This window comes from Antechinus flavipes, chromosome 3 (assembly GCF_016432865.1).
Source record: "Antechinus flavipes isolate AdamAnt ecotype Samford, QLD, Australia chromosome 3, AdamAnt_v2, whole genome shotgun sequence".
Classification (NCBI taxonomy): domain Eukaryota; kingdom Metazoa; phylum Chordata; class Mammalia; order Dasyuromorphia; family Dasyuridae; genus Antechinus; species Antechinus flavipes.
The window spans coordinates 426,840,387-426,862,377 of record NC_067400.1 but is presented as its reverse complement, the minus strand read 5'-3'; the positions used below and the strand labels follow the sequence as shown (position 1 = coordinate 426,862,377).

The 21,991-nt window shown below is 35.4% G+C and overlaps 1 protein-coding gene across 1 annotated transcript in view; it reads right to left on the bottom strand.

The window, feature by feature from the left end:
• Positions 1–19,521, bottom strand: part of GALNT3 (polypeptide N-acetylgalactosaminyltransferase 3) — a 53,763-nt gene extending 34,242 nt beyond the window's left edge. The window contains exon 1 of the mRNA XM_051986238.1: positions 19,423–19,521. The gene's annotated coding sequence lies outside the window, so the exon portion shown is untranslated. The remainder of the gene's footprint in view (positions 1–19,422) is intronic.
• Positions 19,522–21,991: the final 2,470 nt, after the last annotated feature.

The following is a 21,991-nucleotide window of genomic DNA, read 5'->3' as shown; positions in this document are numbered from 1 at the left end:
ATTTACTCCTCTGAACCTACAATTTCATTGGTGCAGATACTTTCTTCATTAATGCACATTAACAGCTCTCTTGCAACTTAGATTTTCAAAGATTTGCCAGGAGCACTGAAAGGATAAGCAACTTACCATTAGTGACCCATCTAATGCACTTCAGAAAAAAGACAATGAATTCGGATTTTCCTCATTGTAAGGTTGACTCTATATATCATCCCATATTTCCTCTCATATAAAGGAACATTCTTTTCTTCAATTATACAAAAAAAGTTTTGTATCACCTTATTTATATTGGTTTGTATATGTTTAGTCTGTTATATCATTCTTCAATTATACAAAAAAAGTTTTGTATCACCTTTTTTATATTGGTTTGTACATGTTTAGTATGTTATATCATTTATCTTTACTTAATTATCATTTCTTTTCACTTGGCTCCCAAATCAATATATCAAGATCCATTGTCTCTTAGGCAGAGTAGCTAGCATTTATATGGAGATTCAAGATTTTCAAAACTTTGTACAAGTATTTTCTCATTTTATCCTCATAACACCAAACAATCGATGTTATTATTACCCTTATTTTATAGAGAAGGAAATTGAGGCAAACAGAGATCAAGTGACTTGTTCAGGTCACACAGTAAGTATCTGAGGCTGGATTTGAATTTGATTCTTCCTAAATCTATTTATAATACAAATAAAAATTCCTGTTTGATAATTCCTTCATGATTTGGCTCCAACCTGCCTTTCAAACTATCAAACTTTCAAACAAATTATTATATATTATTCCCCTTCCCAAATACTAGCTTCTAGCCATGTTGTCCCCTTTGCTGTTTTTCAACACTCCATTTCCATTCAAAAGCACTAACTCTCTCTCCCATGCCTGGAATGCACTCCTCCTTTCTCTCACTTCTTAGACTATCTATTCTTATTCAAAACCCAGCTTAAATGCTACTTTGTATATTAAGTCATTCCTGAACCTATAATTTCACAAGTGCAGAAACTCTCCATCAATAAAAACTGACAGCTTTCCTCCAGCTGCTGTGGCATAGTAGATAAGAGAGTGTCTGGACTGAAGTTAGGAAGATTCCTCTTCATGAGTTCAAATCAAGCCTAAAACAATTACTACCTGGGACTGGGCAAATCACTTAGTCCTGTTTTCCTCAGTTTTTTCATCTGTAAAATGAGCTGGAGAAGGAAATAGCAAATCACCCCAGAATCTGTGCCAAGAAAATTCCAAATGGGGTCTCAAAGAGTTAGACATGACTGAAAAAGGAATGAACAATAAAAATTCCAGCTGCTGTTGACTTCCTCCCCAAAATTACTTTGGAATATACACACACATATATAATACATATATGCATATGTGTATGTGTATATATTTTTTCTCCTGAAAGAAAATGTTTCACAAGAGAGGGACAGTTTCATCTGTCTTTGTGTTTCTAGTATTTAGCATACTGTCTGGCTCTTAATAAGTAAGCTTTTAATAAGTGCTTGGTTGATTTTCATTTCCTTTATATGTTAATATAATAAGACAAAGTCCAAATCTTCTGTCGAAAACCCTTGTTTTGCTATAACATGACTTAGAAACTAAAAGGGCCCAGAGAACTTTCTATGGCTTTCTTCTACTAACACATTAAAAAAGAAGGCATATCAGGTGAGTCTGTATTCACTTTGAAACAGGCAATAATAGAATGAGTTATGAGCCTGAGCCAAAAAATGGAAACAACAAGAGAAAGAGCAGATGAGTGGGAACATACCTACTATGTTTACTCCTTAATAGGGTATCCCAGCAGAAGTCCTTTATAGGCCTTAGGGAAGGGAAAAGGACCATGAAAGTTCTAAGCCTGAGCTTATCAATGTTAGCAAGAATAACAAACTATGACTAAAATATAAAGAACCTAGCCAGTTCCATTGCATTACTATGGCAATTTTGTAAAAATTATCTAAAAGCAACATCTTGCATCCCCACTTTTATCATTAAATGATAAAGTAGAAAGGAAATTAGAGACCCTCTAGCTCTAGAACATAAAGGATTCTTAATGGTTACTGAATTTTTATTTTTATGTTTTGTTAACTCTATTTCAATATAATTGGTTTCCTTTGCAATTCTATATATTTTATTTTATGCATTTAAAAACGTTTTGAAATGACCAAAGTGGTCCATGATATAAAGAAAAGGTTAAGAACTGTTGATTCCCACTCCCTCCTTTCACAGATGAAGAATGAGACCAAAGGAAATGATGTTTCCTCCTCTTAAATCTCACAGCTCATAGGTAAAAGAACTAGGATTTAAACTCATGTCTACTTACTCCAAATTCAGTGCCTCCTCTCTGAAATGCTGCTTTTCAGATTTAGGAGACTGCTGTTGCTGCTGCCTTTGTTTGCAGCAAGAATAAATTGTTGTCTTTATTTATTTTCAAATATGTTTCCTCTGAGCATTGAGAGTCAATTGAAAAGGCAGTAATGACCCTAAAGAACAGATAATGAATGAAGCATACCTATCTTTCTTCCAAGCAAAGGGGTCAGAAGGAGGGTGTAGTATGAATAATATTGTCAAACCCAATTATTACCTGGATTGTTTTTGCTTAGCTATTTTCTTATTAGAAGGTATTATTCAAATGACCTGGAGTGGAGGATAACCCAGAAATGACTGGAATATTAAACCAAAAATTCAAAGTTAAATGGATTTAAACATGGTTTCAGTTTAAATTTAATTGGCAGAGGGGATAAGCACACTAGCTTAGTTTGCATTGACTACCTAGTTAAAGAAAGGCTTACAAATCATGTGAATAACTGTACTAGGCAAGAGGTGGTCAAGTACAGATGAAAATCAGAGTACAGATTAAGAAAAGCAAAGTATTGTGGATAATATTTCATTGGAATTTTGCCAGACTTTCATAGCATTATCATCTGGATTTCTTAATTTATTTTAAAAACCTTGACCTACTAATAAACTCTTAAGTATGTGGGCAGAAATTTTATTAAGTGTCCCAAATCTCCCTCTGAAAGTGTTTAGGGGAGTGACAGGAAGTAATTTCTCCTTGCATTGGGGTCAAATTTCATGGTGACTTAGCCATGTGATTTGTTAGTTTTGATTACATCTGGCTCTACATTTGGATCACCACCTTCAACCCCAAGAAGAAAATGGTTCAAGGAGGTCACATTCTGTAGAAGAAATAAAACCACAGTTGCACTACAAGCTGTAGTTAGAAGTAAAGAGAAAGGGAAGGACAAAGGACATTCTTAGCCCAACAATCCAGTATTTCTATGGACCACAACAACAAGATCAACAGAAGCAAACTAACTTTGCTGGCATTTAGCTATCAGAAAGAGGGTGGCTTTTTGTTTAAGGCCTTCTATTTACAAAACAGATGTATAATAGGATGGTTTCTTTGGCAGTAATTTGTAAAGTCATCCAAACCTCATTTACTATAAAGACAAGACCATTTAGTATGCTGATTAAGAGATGGTGGATGGCTGAACTTGCAATATTTCAGGGGTACAGAGATTAAAAACTATTATCTTTGAATATGAAAAGATCAAGATATAGGTTTAAACCAGGATAAACCCCAAGGATAAGTCAATCTTGAATAGAATAAAATGCATTCCTACCAGTTTAACTATTTTATTATGTGTCACACGATTTTCAACTCCGGCTATTACCATTACCACCGCTAGTGAATATAGAACATATTTCATATAAAGAAATACACGCAAAAGGAGCATCATATGAAAAACAAGATTGTTTTTAAAGGTAAAGTATCACCACAATAAGCAATTTGGTCCAGTGGAAAGAATATTGGATTTGGTAATATTTAAACCCAGATCTTCTAAATATCAATGTGACCTTAAGTCATTTTTAATCTTTTATAATTTTTATTACCTTTTTTTGATCTCAAATTTTGTTTTGTTTTTCATTTATAAGATGGATTTGGAGTAGATCACCAAAAAGGAGCCTTTCAATTCTAAATTTATAAGGCTATTAGTCACTTAACCCTATTTACTTCAATTCCTTATCTGTAAAATAGGCTGGAGAAGGAAATGGAAAAAACATGACAGTACATGACAGTAACAAATAGGGTCACAAATTGGACACAACTGAAAACAGCTCCCCAACAACATAGGCTCATTATATCAGTGATTTGAACGGATATAGGTCCTAACTACATTGTTCATTCCTTTAGTTTAGAACTTTAAACCCGTTTTTAAAAAGCAGATGTTATCTTGGAGGAATTAAGAAAAATATTTTCATCCTCAACTTACTTTAATAGGGACCCAAGAAAACGGCATGCCTGGCAAATTTTTAAAAAATATTATACTCTGAGGGGCTGAGCATTTTGGGTTCCCTCTGTTCTCTGAAGTGGGAAGCATCAAGCAGCCAAGAAAGTGTGAGAACACTGGGTCTCTTGAAGAAGGTTCTAAAATAGGAATGAGAAAACAGGAGAAAAACTTGCTCACTTCACTATTTGTCACAAAATGCTTATATGAAACCAAGCAAAGAACTCACCTAACTGTCCATTTTTTGTCCCACAATTGGGGTTGAGTGGGTGGAGAGAGATAGGGGCATTTAGTTGTTGGTCTCAAATTTTCAGTTGTTGAGTTTTCAACCAGTTAGAAAAAGATCCCATTTAACCTTACATCCATTTGTAGTGTTCCTTTAGCACTTTTTTTTTTTCTGGGGGGAGGTAATCATCTGGTATCATCACCTGACTGAATTAAATTATAATTGATACTTAAGGAAATCAGCTTGAATAATAAGCTCACCCAAACCTGATTTTTATGCAGCTGTTGCAAACTAAAAATCTTTACAATTTGGGCAGATGAAGGTAAAGTAGATTTATTATTTATTCTTAATGCACAGTAAAAATAGTCTATCAATTTCTCCATAAGTTTCGCTAGATGAAATGCAAGATAATTTTTAAGTAATTATACAGTTCTTAATATTTGTTTTAACAATTTGTCAACTTACATCAGCAATTATAAAACTTTTATTCACCTTTGTCATGTCAGAATGACCTGGCATATACTAAGAGTCAAGAGATGTAACTCAATTCAACACCAGATATTTAAATGCCTACTCTCTGCAAGTCACTCAGATGCAGGCATAGATTTTCCTCAAGGATTTCATATTCTACAGGGGCTACTCTACGCAGAGAAATAAAATATATACTTTATTCCCCTCTTTTCAAAGGGATACAATGTAATTGCACAAAGAGAAAAGCACAAATAACCTGAGATCCAGAAAAGTCTAGTAAAGGAAATGGTAACAGATTTGTGTTTAGAAGAAAACTCAGAGATAAGGCAAGTAACAAGTAATTAGTAAAGAATAGAAATGGCAATTTTGTTTCAATAAAAAGAAAGAAAAGCCAAAAAAAAAAAAAAAAAATGAACACAAATGAGGGTTTGAAAGATTGATGGAGTAGTTTGTCACTATCAGATCCTGAATAGAGATCAAAGACACAATTTCACAAATTTCATTTCCTTCCCCACCCCCAGGAAAAAGTTGTTTTTCTTGGGCAGAATGCTAAAACGAAAATATCCAAATATCAAATGTCAAACATTTATTTCAGTTCATTAATTAAATAACAAAAGCAACAATCACAACAAAAGAAAGTAAATATCACAGAATTTGTTTCCTACTGCCTACTTTTATAGAGAAATATTCAAGAAAAATATATTTTCTAGATACATTATATTTATCAGACATATAACCAGATACATTATATTTACCAGTTATAATTTAAAAAAAAACAAAAAAACAAAAAAACAACTATTACTAGACATCTTCCTTTCTTGAGATTTTCACTCTACAAGAGGTTAAGGAGGAAAAACTATATATACTTATTTTATTTGAAGTTACTTTCCTTTCAAGTTTCAAATTTAAGACTAAAAGACATTTGCTTTAACTGAAGATAGCAACAAGCTAGAGCTCACTTATGAAATAACTTCTCAGCATGGGAGTTGCATTAGGACATCAACAACCAAAAGGACAGCAGTTATAACAACACCAGGATTCTGATGAGAGATTATGATAGGGAGAAAAGACACAGTATGGGGTAGTATAACTGTGTACCATTGTAGATAGCCTTCCCATAAAGACTTTGCTTGCTCTATCAAAAGGATCTTCTGATTAAAGCCTACTATTTTACTGACCAAACAAGTGTCCAGAAGAAATCTGTGCCAGAAACTTTGATTTTGATTTTAATTGTGTATGCAAAATCACAAGTAAATACTTTTTTTTATAATGCCCTTAAGAAATTGGTGATAATTACAAAATCTAGGATTGTAAACATTTTACATACAGCACTGGGGTTGCATGAATAGAATACTAAAGATACAGTTTAGGGAAATTAGAGGAAGCTTTTTTTGTTAGCTTGCTGAACATAACTGCCAATTTATGTTCTGAATTCACTGGCTAATAATTCAGATCTATAATTCAGGATGTATAGCAAGAATTTGTGTACTTCCTAGTAAAATCACATAAGAGTACAATACTAGACTATATTAATAATAAAATAAATATTAAATCTTTGAACTGAAATATGTCTGGTTTTGTACTGATTAAGATTCTGTATAGATGAAAAGTTTTTAGGTTACTTATAAACAAAACTAGTCTTCTGCTAAGAAATATTTATTGTATTCTAAAGTGTAAGAGATATGATTAGAATATGACTTGAAATGAAGCATCATAAGACCTCTTACTTGGTAAACTTTTATTGGTGATATTTGTAGAAGTTGAGAAATTTTACCTTAATGAAGACCCAAGGTAAAAAAAGATCTATTAGTTGGAAGTACTTGGCACAAAATTTAGTTGTCAATGTTTTCCCACATTCCAGGTAAGAATAATTTACAATAATGTATACATCTAATAATTCAGCATAGGGGGAAAAATTTCAAGCCAACACAATTTGGAGTAGCTCTGTCAGGAGGCTTTCTGAATATTAAATGTATATCCCATTTGTACAATTTAGATGAAAATTGAAGGGAAGAGAGAGAAATGGAGAAAAGACAGAGAAAAGAAAGATTGTATGTGAGTGTGTGTAGAAGTAGGAATTACCATCTCACTAACATTCTTTTTAAAGGAAACCCTGAAATATATTTGCTTTTTTCCTGCAATCTCTGACTTTTTTTTCCCATAAACTATTCTAGTTTCTTTATCCAAATGAAATGACTACTACCTTTTCTCCCCTCTCAATTCAACCTTTGTTAAACACTTTATGAATAAACGGAAGAGCTTAAAAACTAACCCCCCCAAACACACACACACACACACACACACACACATTAAAAAAAAAAAAAAAACAATGAGAAACTATACAGGTAGATACTCCTTTCTGAAATTATCAAAAATCATGGATCAGGTTAAAAGAATGACCAACTCATAAAAAGTCTCATCCTACTGTCACCGTGGGTTATTATTGTTCTATGACTCATTGTCTTGCTCTCCTGCCACACTGACATTACATTGACTCAAACATTGCCATTTGCAATATGTGAATTGTGTTAGGATTATCCAAATTAAATGAAGTCCATTACAATAATATTAACGAAATGATTTTGATTTAGAATCATATATGAAAAAAAGTTCCTTCCCAGTAAGATTTATGCACTACCTAGGACTGAAAAAAATTTTATATGTGGTGATTTTTCAATGGAGACTGACTCAAATTCCAAGATCAAAGACATACCAGAAGACAATCTAGAAGGTAGAGAGGTAAAATGTGTTACTATCCAAACACCTTAGTATTATAGTTTGAACAACCCTTTTCTTAATGCACACCTGACATCAAAAATCTGAAGTCCTGGTTATAATTCACAAGCTTTCTAAGACTAATAACAGCATAGCACCTCATAAAACTATTAAATATTTCTCTGTACAAAACAACAAAATCTCGATCTTTCCCTCAAAAGATTCATCAACTCCTTTCTCTCTGGGGGAGGATGGAGAGAAGTGGGCCTCAGGGATTTCTAAATAAGAAGGCCTTATTTAAATTAACAATCCATTCTTTGATTCCTTTGATGTCTAGGCATCCCTTGATTTTTGGCTACTTTGAACAGTTCCTTATAACCTAATAACATTAGTTTTCGTCTTCAATTCCTATCATTCTGGGTCCATATTTCTTGTGAATCTTCCATATCCCTCATCTACTCAAATAGTTCCTATTATCTCAAATACCTCAGTTGTCATCACCAATGCTAATAGATCCAAAGGCATTTGTATATGTTCTTATTCTCTCATTGCCTCTAGATTAGTTGTTATTAATCTTTTTTTTTTTTAAGATATGGTCCTCTTTTTGGGTCTAGTGAACCCAATTTACCCCTCACAATATTGTTTTTAATCACAAAAAATAAAATACATTGAAACACAAAAGAAATCAACAATATTGATATGCAGATATCAAAAAAAAAAAAGGTTCAAGGATATCAGCTGTTAAGCAATTGACAGCAGTGCCTTTAAGCCCTCTAATACTGATTATAATATGAAAAAGCCATTTAGGAAACAGCAGTATTAAAAAATTTACTCAAAAAACTCTGCAGTACCTACACTAAGGAAGATGTACCTGGTAACAATCTCCTATCACATAACAGTCCTCTGTTATTCATTCATTGCACAATTCTCCTAATTTTCCCTTGAGTCAGATAAATTTCTCATGTTTTCTAAAGGTGTCCTCTTAGGGTGTTCCAGTATAGACATCACTTCCTTTTGCCAATGTCCATAATCAGATGTTTAGGAAACTTTGAAACTATTGTAATCCAAAATGCTCATTTAGAGAAGGAAACAAGTTTTGGAACTATCACATCATCCTCCAGAAGTAATACCTGCCCTGAATCAAAATTGTTGCTTTTAAAAATATTTACCCAATGAACTTTATTCAGAAACTATATTTTATTTACCTTTTTTTCCCCAAAATTTAATGACAATTTGAGGGTCTACCATACAAAAGGCACTGTGCTATATGTTAAGGGAGATAAATGCCAAAGAAGACAAGAGTCACTGACATCAAAGATCTTAAAAATTTGCTGGGAATACAAAATACATTTTAAAAAATTAAATTACAAAGCAATGAGTACAATATGCTTTAAGAGTTCTAAAGAGGAAAGCGCTATTATGAATTTAGAAAAAACACTACGGCTTGGCTTTGAAGGAGGCATGGAGAAAAGAAGGAAACATGCATTTCTTTAAGTGTCTATCAGGTGGGGAAGATAGGTATTTCAGTGTATAGAGCACTGGGCCTGGAGTCAGAGAGAACTGAGTTTAAATCCAATTTTAGACATTTATTAATTGAGTAAACCAGGCCAAGTCATTTAAGCTATTTGCTTCAGTTTCCTCACCTATAGAATGGGGATAATCATAGACCTTATCTCCTAGAGTTGTTGTGAGATTAAATGAGATATTTGCTTAGCCCAGTGCCAGCCACATAGTAAGTGCTATATAAACGTTAGCTATTAGTCATTATTACTAAGTACTTTATAAATATTTCATTTGATCATCACAAGTCTGTGAGGTAGGTGCTGTTATTATCCTCATTTTATAGGTGAGGAAACTGAGGCAAAAGCAGTCAAACCATTGAGTCCAAAATTAAAGATGGATAGAATGAACAGGTATTAATATGAAGAAGTCATTTTAACATGGGAATTTATAGATAAGCAAAGGCATTAAGATGGGAAAGGGGCAACTGGATTGCACAGTGGATAGAGTTCCAAGGACCTGGAATCAAGACGACACTCCTACAACTCTGAGATACCACTACACACCTGTCAGATTGGCTAGAGTGACAGGGATAGATAATGCAAAATATTGGAGGGGATGTAGGAAAACAGGACACCTGATACATTGTTCGTGAAATTGTGAACACATCCAGCCATTCTGGAGAGTAATTTGGAACTACGCTCAAAAAGTTATCAAACTGTGCATACCCTTTGATCCAGCAGTGTTTCTACTGGGCTTATACCCCAAAGAGATACTAAAGAAGGGAAAGGGACCTGTATGTGCCAAAATGTTTGTGGCAGCCCTGTTTGTAGTGGCTAGAAGCTGGGAAATGAATGGATGCCCATCAATTGGAGAATGGTTGAGTAAATTGTGGCATATGAATGTTATGGAATATTATTGTTCTGTAAGGAATGACCAGCAGGATGAATATAGAGAGGACTGGCGAGACTTACATGAACTGATGCTAAGTGAAATGAGCAGAACCAGGAGATCATTATATACCTCAACAACGATACTGTTTGAGGATGTATTCTGATGGAAGTGGATCTCTTCGATAAAGAGAGCTAATTCAGTTTCAATTGATCAAGGATGGACAGAAGCAGCTACACCCAAAGAAAGAACGCTGGGAAATGAATATAAACTGCTTGCATTTTTGTTTTTCTTCCCAGGTTATTTATACTTTCTGAATCCAATTCTTCCTGTGCAACAAGAGAACTGTTCAGTTCTGCACACATATATTGTATCTAGGATATACTGTAACTATTCAACATGTAAAGAACTGCTTGCCATCTGGGGGAGGGGGTGGAGGAAGGGAGGAGAAAAATCAGAACAGAAGTAAGTGCAAGGGATAATGCTGTAAAAAATTACCCTGGCATGGGTTCTGTCAATAAAAAATTAATAAAAAAGAAAAAAAAAAAAAGAAGATGCTCCTTCCTTAGTTCAAATCTGGCCTCAGATACTTATTATGTGACTCTGGACAAGTCATTTAACTCCATTTGCTTCAGTTCCTCATGTGTCAAATGAGATGAAGGAGGAAAGGGCAAGCCACTCTAGTAACTTTACAAAGAAAATCCCAAAGGTCACAAAGAATTACTAAATGCAGGGAAACTTGGGATAAATGCAAGTAAAAGAAGTCCAATGTTATTTGACATAGCGGGATGTGGGCCAATACTATGAAATAAGGCCACAAAAAATGGAACCAGATTATAAAGAAACATGAATGTTAACTAAAGGAATTTATACTTTATTCTTCAGACAATAAAGCCATTCAAGACTTCCAAGGAGAGTTGTGGTATGATCACAGTTGTGCATTAGGAAAATAATCTAGTAAAGCACATGGAATGGAATGGACATTGAATAGATAAGCAAGGAAAATTTTAAAGTAATAGCCTAATTAAGAGATAAGCCTTAAAAAAAAAATAGAGTGGGGAATGGAAAGGACATAACTGCTACTAGATGAATGACAGGATGTGGGATGAGAAATGGATTTTTCAAAGATGCTGAGATTTCTCATCTAACACTAAAAGAACGAAGTATTGAAATAAAACAATTTATTATAGTTTTACCTTGAAATAAAAGTTCTTATTGGAAATTGAATGGATGTCCGTCAATTAGAGAAAGACTGAGTAAATTATGGTATATGAATGTTATGGAATATTATTGTTCTGTAAGAAATGACCAGCAGGGTGAATACAGAAAGGCTTGGAGAGACTTACATGAACTGATGCTAAGTGAAATGAGCAGAACCAGGTTATCATTATATACTTCAACAACAATACTATATAAGGATCAATTCTGATGGAAGTGGCTATCTTCAGCACCAAATCCAGTTCCAATTGATCAGATATGAACAGAACCAACTACACCCAGATTAAGAACACTGGGAAATGAGTATGGACCACAACATAACATTTGTATTCTTTCTGTTGTTGTTTGCTTACATTTTTGTTTTTCTTCCCAGGTTATTTTTACCTTCTGTTTTTTTTTTTCTTGGGCAACAAGATAACTGTATAAGTATGTATACATATGTTATATTTAACATATACTTTAACATGTATGGGACTGCCTGCCATCTAGGGGAGGAGGTGGAAGGAAGGAGGGAAAGAGTTGGAACAGAAGTTTTTGCAAGAGTCAGTGTTGAAAAATTACTCATGCATATGTTTTGTCCATAAAAAGCTATGATAATAATAATAAAAATAATAAATTCCTAGGACTTGAAATATTGTAAGACTGTATATTCATGTGGTGGGCTGATTGCATCAGGAAGCCATTAAAGATTTCTGGGGAGATGGACAGTGACTTTGGGAAGAACAGGTAGCAAAGGTGAGATGAAGAGTGGCAAATGTTCCAAGAGTATATTCTAACGTTTTAGGAGCAGATCTTCCCAAGTTTTGGTCCAGTTATGCTAAAGATATTGTTGTGCTCCAAATCTTGTAAGGAGATAGTTTTTACCACTGTTCTTTTCAAGACAAGACCTAATCCCTAGAGTGTATGTCCTGAGATTGTTTTCCTTATTATATTTATATATATATTATATTTTTAAGTTCCAATTAAATGTTTTATTTTAAAAATGTAAAAAAAAAAAAAATAAAAGTTTTTATCCTATCTCTATTGTCTTTGCCTTATGAATTAAAAAATTAATGCCTTGATTGACACAGGTAGGTTCTTTAAGGTATTCTTAAATTCCTTGCTTTCTAGTCCTTGGTAATTGGGAGAAGGGTGGTATCATTAACAGAAAGAGAAAAGTTAGAAGGATGAGAAGTTTTCTGAGGGGAAGAGGTTAAATTCTGTCTACAAAATATTGAACTTATGGTTGCAATATGATTTCCAAATGGAAATGAGGCTGCATGACATAACAAAAAGAGCTATGGGTTTGGAAACAGGAAAGAATTGAATTAAAATCCCATGTTAACTGCCTGGTTATTTTCTGATCAGAAGCAAATCATTTAACCCCATTTTCCTTCTTTGCCTCAGTTTCTTTACCAAATGAGAAGGGAGTGATAATAAATGTAATCCTATTTTAGGATTGTTATGATGAACAAATAAGCTCTTATATATAGTTTCTTTGCAAGCCTTAAAGCAATTAGCTATGTCAACTATTTCTATAACTACTAATTATATCTGTCAAATAATGAAATATTGGAAATTTGGGAAAGTTTGGCTCTAAAGTTAAAAATTTATTTATTTATTATTTTTTAAATAACTTTTTATTGATAGAACCCATGCCAGGGTAATTTTTTTTTTTTAACAACATTATCCCTTGCATTCACTTCTGTTCTGATTTTTCCCCTCCCTCCCTCCACTCCCTCCCCTAGATGGCAACCTTTACATGTTGAATAGGTTACAGTATATCCTAGATACAATATATGTGTGCAGAACTGAACAGTTTTCTTGTTGCACAGGGAGAATTGAATTCAGAAAGTAGAAATAACCCAGGAAGAAAAACAAAAATGCAAGCAGTTTATATTCATTTCCCAGTGTTCTTTCTTTGGGTGTAGCTGCTTCTGTCCATCTTTGATCTGAATTAACTCTCTTTATTGAAGAGATCCACTTCCATCAGGATATATCCTCAAACAGTATCGTTGTTGAGGTATATAATGATCTCCTGGTTCTGCTCGTTTCACTTAGCATCAGTTCATGTAAGTCTCGCCAGTCCTCTCTGTATTCATCCTGCTGGTCATTCCTTACAGAACAATAATATTCCATAAAAGTTAAAAATTTAGAAGTTATTATGTGGATAGTGATAGTAGAAAATGGGGAAAAGTGATAAACTTGTCAAGGGATAGAATATAAAAATATATTTCTGTTATTGAATGTATGTGTGTGTGTGTGTGTGTGTGTGTGTGTGTGGTGTGTGTGTGTGTATTTAAAAACAAAAATTTCCTTGGGGTGAAGTAATAAACCTGTTGATCTTCCTCTAAAGAGTTATATGGTGATGGTGCAAAATATATTCACATCATTTCTATTCTCTGATAGTTATTTGCCCCAGATATGTAGAAGAGGAACTATTTTCAAGACCAACAGATATTTCTATAAAATAAATGACATTTCTAATATACCTGCATACCAAAAACAGAATATAAAAGTTAAACTTAAAACAGTGTCCACAGCTACAAAGGCAAACCTTTACACAGTAGTATTTTTTTTTTTTTTTTTTTTTGCTGAGGCAATTGGGGTTAAGTGACTCGCCCAGGGTCACACAGCTAAGAGGTGGTAAGTGTCTGAGGGCAGATTTGAATTCAGGTTCTCCTGACTTCAGAGCTGGTGCTCTATCCACTATGCCACCCACCTGCCCCAAGTAGTATGATTTTCAAGGGTAAAGTGCTCATAAACCTTGACCTATCTTTCCTGTTGAGACATTTTGGACAAGTAAAATTAAGGGAAAAAAATTTCACTACTGCTAATAAGCCTATTTGGGGAAATGAAACATAATAGAATTTCAAAACAATATGACTTGTTATTTTTTTCCAAGAATATTATGGCTCATTTCAAGTTTCCTAAACCCTAGTCACACAAACAATTTACTTTAACATTTAGTAAAAGTGGAATATAAACAACTACTCACATGCATAGAACACTTTTTCCACAGTCCTGCTAAACATAAAAGTATTAATGTCCCTACTTTATGGATAAGGAAACTGAATTTCTTAGAGGTCAAGGGATTTATTAATGGGCACACAGTTATTAAGTGCCTGAGACTAAGTGCCAGTTTTCTAGTACTCTATATACCACACCATGATGATTCAGCGTATAAAAGAGGTACTAGTCTATTTCCCAATGTGCATTTTCAATAAAAGGCACTCCACACAATGCTTCCCAATTATAGTATACCTCATCTTCACTCTGACTTATGGAATCTTACCTCTCATTTCTTTTTCATATATTTCATAGTCAAAAAGTAAATGGAACATTAACTGATGCCCAAGAAGGAGTGATGAATTACAACTATTCATGGTTACATTATATTTTTCTGCCCACCACAAAACAACTCTGACAAAATATGCCACATTCTGAAGTCCTCTTTCTTTATGTTTTCATGGTAGATTCACCATTCCGTCAATACCCAACTCACATGCCAATTTGTCCAAGGCTCCCTTAACTTGAAAACCTCCCTCTACCGAAGAAAACATTTTTTCTTCTCTTATGAATTTTTTAAATATTTTATAGATTAGCTAGACCTCTATTTTCTAGCACTGTGAATTCCTTCACAGAAGCTCATTTACATAGCATTTAATTAAGCTCTTTGTGCACATGGTCCCCACAACTTTAGAGTTATCTTCCTGCCCATCTAAGCAAGCAACCGAAACTCAAAGTAACATTTAAAAAACAAACATTATATAGTCACATAGCCATTAAGTGGATATTAAGCCTCAAACCCACATTTTGTGGCTCCAAAGTTTATGAGTTTTTCCCTAATTACTCCATAATGCCTCTCCTTGAAGGTAAAGACTGTCTCATTTGTCTTTTTGATGGTAAGGACAAGGAGGATATTTGATCCTGAAGTCAAGACAACTTAAGTTCAAATCAGGCCTCGGGTACTTATTAGTAGTGTAATTCTGAACAAATCTCTTAACCTCTATCTCAATTTATCTCTAAAATGGGGATAATAATAGCACCTACCTCCTAATGTTAAAATAAAAATGATATAAAAGTTAACTTTATATAGCACATTAAGATTTGCAAAACATTTTACAAATAGTAACCATTATCTCATTTACCTTCAAAACAATCCTAAGTAATCGATACTAATATTATCCTCATTTTAAAGAGGAAGAAATTAAGGTAGCTTGGGGATAAATGGCAACCAACGTTACAGAGTCAATTAAGTATTTGAGGACAGATTTTAACTGAAGTCTTATCTACCTGACTTCAGCTGCAATGTTTTATACATTGTACCCTCTACCAGTCTCAGCATCTAGAGCAATGTGTTACAGGGTACTCATTAAATAAATGAGTACTTTCTGTTTACTGTTGAAAAGACACAAACTGGTTAAAATTCTGAAACATTGCATTCCATTTCAATGAAGGAAAAAATTTACTTTTCAATTTCACCTGCCTAAAATACATGGCACATGGATGAGACCCAATTAAAATAAAATCAAAACTTTCAGATTGTTTAGATAAATAACTATAATTCAAGAAATTATTCAAGTCCTCCCCAAAAAATTACTTTAGGTCCTGAGAATCACGAATTTTAGCATTAGACAGGACACTGCAGATTACTCATCTATCTAGTCTAATCCCAATTGAAAACATGAATTCTCTCCTCAACATGCCCTACAAAATGGTATTTTGTGCCTTCATTTTAGCATAACTTCATATGGAAAAAAATATCCATTTTTATTTTCACTGTTTTCCACCACAGTGAACAAATATAAAAGACAAATTTGGAACTGGTAATTCAATGGGGTTATTACAAAAAAAGGCATGAGTGGCTAGCTGACTGTACCATTAATCTAAATGTTTCAAATGGATGGATAATCAGGAAGTTTTGTTTTGGTGAGCATGATTAAAACTACTATGGTAGAAGATGAGAAAACTAAGTCTTGAATGCCAATTCATGAAATCAACCATGAAATGGGAAACCTCAAAAGGAATAAAATATAATCTCATTCATCAAAATAAATCCAAAGCAGAGTTCTGGTTCATAGTTGGAGGATAAAGATTATGTCTCCATCATTGAGTTTCTCTGGAACTACTGGCATCATGTGGAAAATGCCAGTGATGTGGAGATGTGGAAAATAAAATTAATTAAAGGGAAATAATTGTAACCTAGACTCTATGAAATATATATATATATATATATAAACTACATATACTTCGTGTTAAATGATTATTTCTAAACCTACACAAGCATGTTATTTCATTCATTCTTTCAACAAATATTTGTTGAATACTTATCTTTCCGCATTGCACATAGGTAAACAGAAAGCAGGAGAGCTGACTTTCAAGTTAACAAGACTTATTCAAGTCTCTCCTGTGACACATACTAACTATGGGGCTTTCTTAAGACATTTATCTTCTCTGGCATCCTAGACAACTCAAAAACTATGATTTGTAGAATAGTTATAGAATTACATTAATAAATTTCCTAATTGGGAATTTCCTATAATCAGTGGGGGAGAAAAGTTCACAGTAAAAAATGCTAGTTGGAATGGCAGATAGAGTGCTTGACCTAGAGTCAGGAAGAATAATCTTCCTGATTTCAAAATTGCTTTACTTTACACACTTACTAGTTATGTGGTTCTATGTGGCTCTGGGCAAGTTAGTTAATCCTGTTTGCCTCAGTTTCCTCATCTATAAAATGAGCTGATGAAGGAAATAGCACACCACTTCAGCATCTTTGCCAAGAAAACTCCAAGTCATAGTTGGATATAATTGAAATAACAGAACAAAAAAAATGCAAGAGAAGGCTAGATTGCAAAATAACAAAACCAAAGTTATTAAATATGAGTTAATACTTTGAAAGAAATAAAAATAGAGGTAGATAGGACACAAGATGGGTATTTCATATATATTCATATTTCATATATAGTAAGACCTCAGTAAATTATAATGAAAAGAGTTCTGGGAGCACAAGAATTAGAAGAACATAGTTTTAGTCCTATTTTACCTCTTTCTAACCTCTGTACCTTTGTGCAAGTCAAATGAATTTTCTGACTTACAGTATTTTCATTTGAAAGATGAACAGGACTAGATGGTCTTTGAAGTCTTTGTCTAGTTCCAAATTCTATAAATCCATGTCAGTTTTTAAAGGACCAATTATTGTAATCAATGGAGAGTAAGTAGCATGAGTGCCATCTTCCAGATGGATAAAAGGAAGCACAGGTGTTGTTGCTCACTTACTCACTCATACCCTAGCTAATAAAGACTTGTTACATTTCTCCTATATATGAGTAAAGACAGCACAACAACATCTGGCTCAGTTCCCAGGGGCAATAAGATTTTGATTTTAACCTAATGAAACTTTTAACGCTTTAAAAAATTCCTTTCTGAGCAGCTAATGAGAGAAATTCAAAGGAGCAGAAGGGTGGTTTATTTGGGAAACCATGATGAGCGTATTCTACATAATTATATCATGGTATAATGCTGTGGTTAGTTTTAAAATTTTTTAATTGCACTTTTAAAACTATATTTGTGCCCCAAGGCACTTTACATTTGAGTGTAATTTGAAGTAAAATACTAATAAAATGCAATAAATTCAGTACAAAGTACTGAAAAAAAGCATAATTAAAGATTTCCATAAAAAAACTGAAGCGTCTAAGGATATCTATTGTAAAATGGACAGTCCTAGTAATTGTTAAGATGTATATCATGGTGCTACCACTATGGCCAAAAAAACCCAGAAGTCCAATTACTAAATGCCTTTTAACAAATCTCATATCAAACTCAACATACTGAATTAACAATTAGGGCTCATAGAAATAGGCATTTTTCTTTTCAATTTAAATGGCAGTAATTAAAATTTTTAAAATATATTTGGGCCTTAAGGTAAGTGTAATTCTATTACATTTTACAAATACTATAAGCATGTTATTTTGAAAAGGTCATCTAAAGACCATAAAATTTGGCAAGTGAATGAGATGCTGAAAATGGAAACGAATTTTCTGTAGAAATCAATGAAATTAACAACAGCCACAGACATCGTTAATTAAATGAAGTATCATAGTTTCACCCTGAAATCTTAGGGATCAGAACTCCGAGTGTTAGGGTGGGGGTGGTATTTGGGCACGGCACACCCAGCATCAGACGTGGCAGTATCCTGAAAAAGTTTTTCTGAACTTTTGAGTCATGAGAATACCACATGCAAACAAGAGCAACAATACGCACAGCCCTTGAGTCAACAGGTTCTTTAATGAAATGGTGTGTGGTTAGTGCGTGGCAGTTGGATTTCCTTCCTCCTGCCAAGAAGAAAATAACTCTTCCCGATAAAAACGGAGAGTGGGTGCAGTTTTAGTTTGGGGAGCCCACCCAGAAGAGTGGTGTGGGGGTGAGAAGTGGACTGTCAGCATCCAGACCGCAAAGGTCTTTCCAAATCATTCAAAAAAACCACTTAAACGCTCAGGGCAGCCAAAATTTCATGCCCACGAGCTGTCTGGGGTCCAGTTTGGTAAGCTGCGCCGCCAAGCTATATCTTACCAAGCATTTGGGAACCCAGACATAGGAGAAACTGGGGTGGGAAACGATCCACCTGTCATCCCCCTTAGGTGGAAGGCAATACCTTACTGTTGAACTCCCTCCTATCAAGAAAAAGCTTGACCCCAAACCCTGACTACTACCCTCTGTATTGGAGAAGAAAGGGATTCTCCTTAAGGGTCCAGGGGTTCAGCCGAACCGTTCTAAACTTCTGAAGTAGAGCCTGACCCTGACACTCTTCGGAGGAGGACAGTCTGATGAGGAGTCACTTCGAAGCAGACATTGAGAGGGAAGGAGCGGGGGTGAGGAGTGCGGAGTGCCTCAATCATCCTTCAACCACTTTCCCCTTCTCGTCCGGGGGTGAGGGAAATAAAAAAAAGGAAAAAATAGAAGTAAAAAGGCCCGGGCGACAATAGTTGCCAACCACAACGGGCCTCAGGGCACGATCTCCAGCCCACTATCCCACCTCTCTTCTCAGCATTTCTGGGGACTTTGGGGGCTTCTGCCTGCTGAGTTTCTTTCCCAGCCCCAGTTCGCTCGCCTTCCTCCCCTTCTCCCGCCGCGCTGTCCCAAACAGCTCACCTGGGCGGACAACTGGAAAAGGCAGCAGTGAGGTGCGCTGGACGTGGTTCAGGCGCCAGGTGCAGGTGGCGGCAGCGGCCGCCGCGGCTTCGGTTGCTACTGTTACGACTCCAGATCGAGCTCCGGCTCCTCCTCCTCTTCCTTCTCCCTTCCCTCCCGGCCGGCCGCGTTGCCAGGAGAGGCCGGACCGGAGCTTCGCTTCTTCCGGGCGGCTCCCAGGTGAGCTCCAGCCTGCAACGTCGGCAGGGGCGAGCACCCCCGCCCCCTCGCTCTCCCGTGCTGCGCCTGCGCGCCAGCAACCTGCCCCGCCCTAGCCCTTACCTGAGCAGCCCAGGTGAGAAATGAGGAGTGGGCCTTGGGAGAGAAGGGAGAGAAGGGAGAGCTGGGAGAGCAGGGAGAGCTTTGCTGGTAACCTCCGGCAGTGGTTACATGCCTCCTCCGCCGCTGCCGCCTCCGCCCTTTTCTTTCTCCACCCCCGCCTTAGGCTACTCCCGGGGGCGACTCTCCACTTCCACCCCTGTCACCACCGAGAAACTTGTCCAGACCTTGTGGCACTAGTGACTCTGGGAACCGAAACAGAGTGTCAGGGGTCGGTTGAGATTCTGACGCCCCCCTTTACTCTGTGGCTTCTCGCCGAGTAGAGCAGTTGGAGAGGTGGGAGGAGTTCTGTGGTTAAGGAGCCTTTTAACTTCGGCAACAAATTTGAGGCTCATTTGAGTAACAGAAGATTGAGTGGCTACTGCTGCAAATTCGGTTCATCGTCTATTGAGAAGAGCTGCCAGTTTAGGTTTTTTTTTTTTTTTTTCCCCTTGATCACTTGACTCAAACGCAGTGCAGCTAGTGGTTTCCGCTGCTGCCGGCTGTCTCAGCACCCTGCGGTAGGGATGCTTACCTCCCCCAAAAGTCTCTCCAAAAGGAACATGTGGGAGGAAGGACCACTGAGTGTTGGAAGGTGGGGAGGAGTTCCTTACCAGTGTAGCCCAGACTTCCTACTCCCGGGTTGCAATCCCAAAGGGAAAAGAATGCCTAGTTCAGAGAACGCAGTTAGGAAGAGATTACCCTCTTGATGAAAAGGAACCTGTGGTTTCCTCTTTATTTTGTGAAACAAGTCTCATCTAGATTGGGTAGAAGCTTACAATCTAATTTAGGAGGTGGAAGTTAACTCACGCTCTGGGATGATATTTAAAGACATTTAATTTTTTCATCCCTATTTTACAATGACACATTACGTTTTTCTTTGTCATTTTTCCCCAGTGCTGGTATGATAAACATTGCCACACCTTAAAAGTAGGCCTTAAAATGATCTTTATAGCTTCCTGTTAAATCTCCTACGTAGATATGTGGTTCTATGTTAAAAGTAAATGAACAAGGGGCAGCTAGGTGGCGCAGTAGATAGAGCACTATCCCTGAAGTCAGAAGACCTGGGTTCAAATCTGTCCTCAGATGCTTAACACTTTCTGGCTGTGGGTAAGTCACTTGACCCCAAATGGCCTCAGCAAATTAAGAAAAAAAAAGAGGGTAAAAGTAAATGGACACCTGAAGAGAAATGACATAAAGACTGCCAACCATTTCTTGGTTTTGGTAGAGTAATCCATTAAAAAGTAATTTATTTTTCCTATTTCTTGTTTGGCAGGTAGTCTCATCCATAACATAAATTTCTGTTCGAACCATTGAGTCAGAAACTCTAAATTAGACCAGGCTTAACTTAAAGCAGTTTTTTAAGTTTCCAGAGTACTGTACCATCTATAAAATTGGGTTTTAAAAGATTTCTTTAAAAAAAATTTCCCATAAATTTTTGGATTCAAGTAGTTGTTTTTCAAGGATTTAATGAAATAGGAAGTGGCAGTTAACCTCCCCAGCCTGGAAAAACAAAACAAAACAAAACTGGTAAGGAATAAGAAGTAGATAAAGAGGGTCTGGCTGATTGTGTGTGGAAAACAAAATAATATAGGAAATATGAACATTTGTTTTTCTAATAGTCATTGAAAATTAATTGGCAAAAATAAAATTTAAATAGATTATTTTAGGTAAGGGAGATAATTGTGTTGTTGGATTGAGTACCGAATTCAGAAAGAGAAAGTTAAAAATAAAATTTTATATGATTCAAGAATATAACCCCAGAGAATATTCATATATTAGAATTTTTCAGCGTACCGAATTTAATCAACTAAAATTATTTTTACGTGTCATGCTATTAAAACTTAGGACACGATGTTGCTTTATTTGCATTTAATCATAAAAATGAAGCCTATCTTTAATTATTCTTAACAAAATAGTAACATTTTGGTAGCTTATATTTAGTTTATAAACACACAGATTCTAACAAATTTTAGACTTGCAAAATGAGAAGCAAACATTCACAGATTTAGAGGAGCAGAGTGCTGAGGCTTATTTCCCATGCATAAAAATAATACTCCTTTGTACTGTTGTAAGAACAGAAGTACGCATAAATCACTGATGTCATTTATTTGGATATTTGTAGATTTGCTTCAAAGATGCAGAGTATAACTTACTCATGTCTGTACTCATATATAATTTTTTAATCTTCTCTCATAAGAGAACATTATGA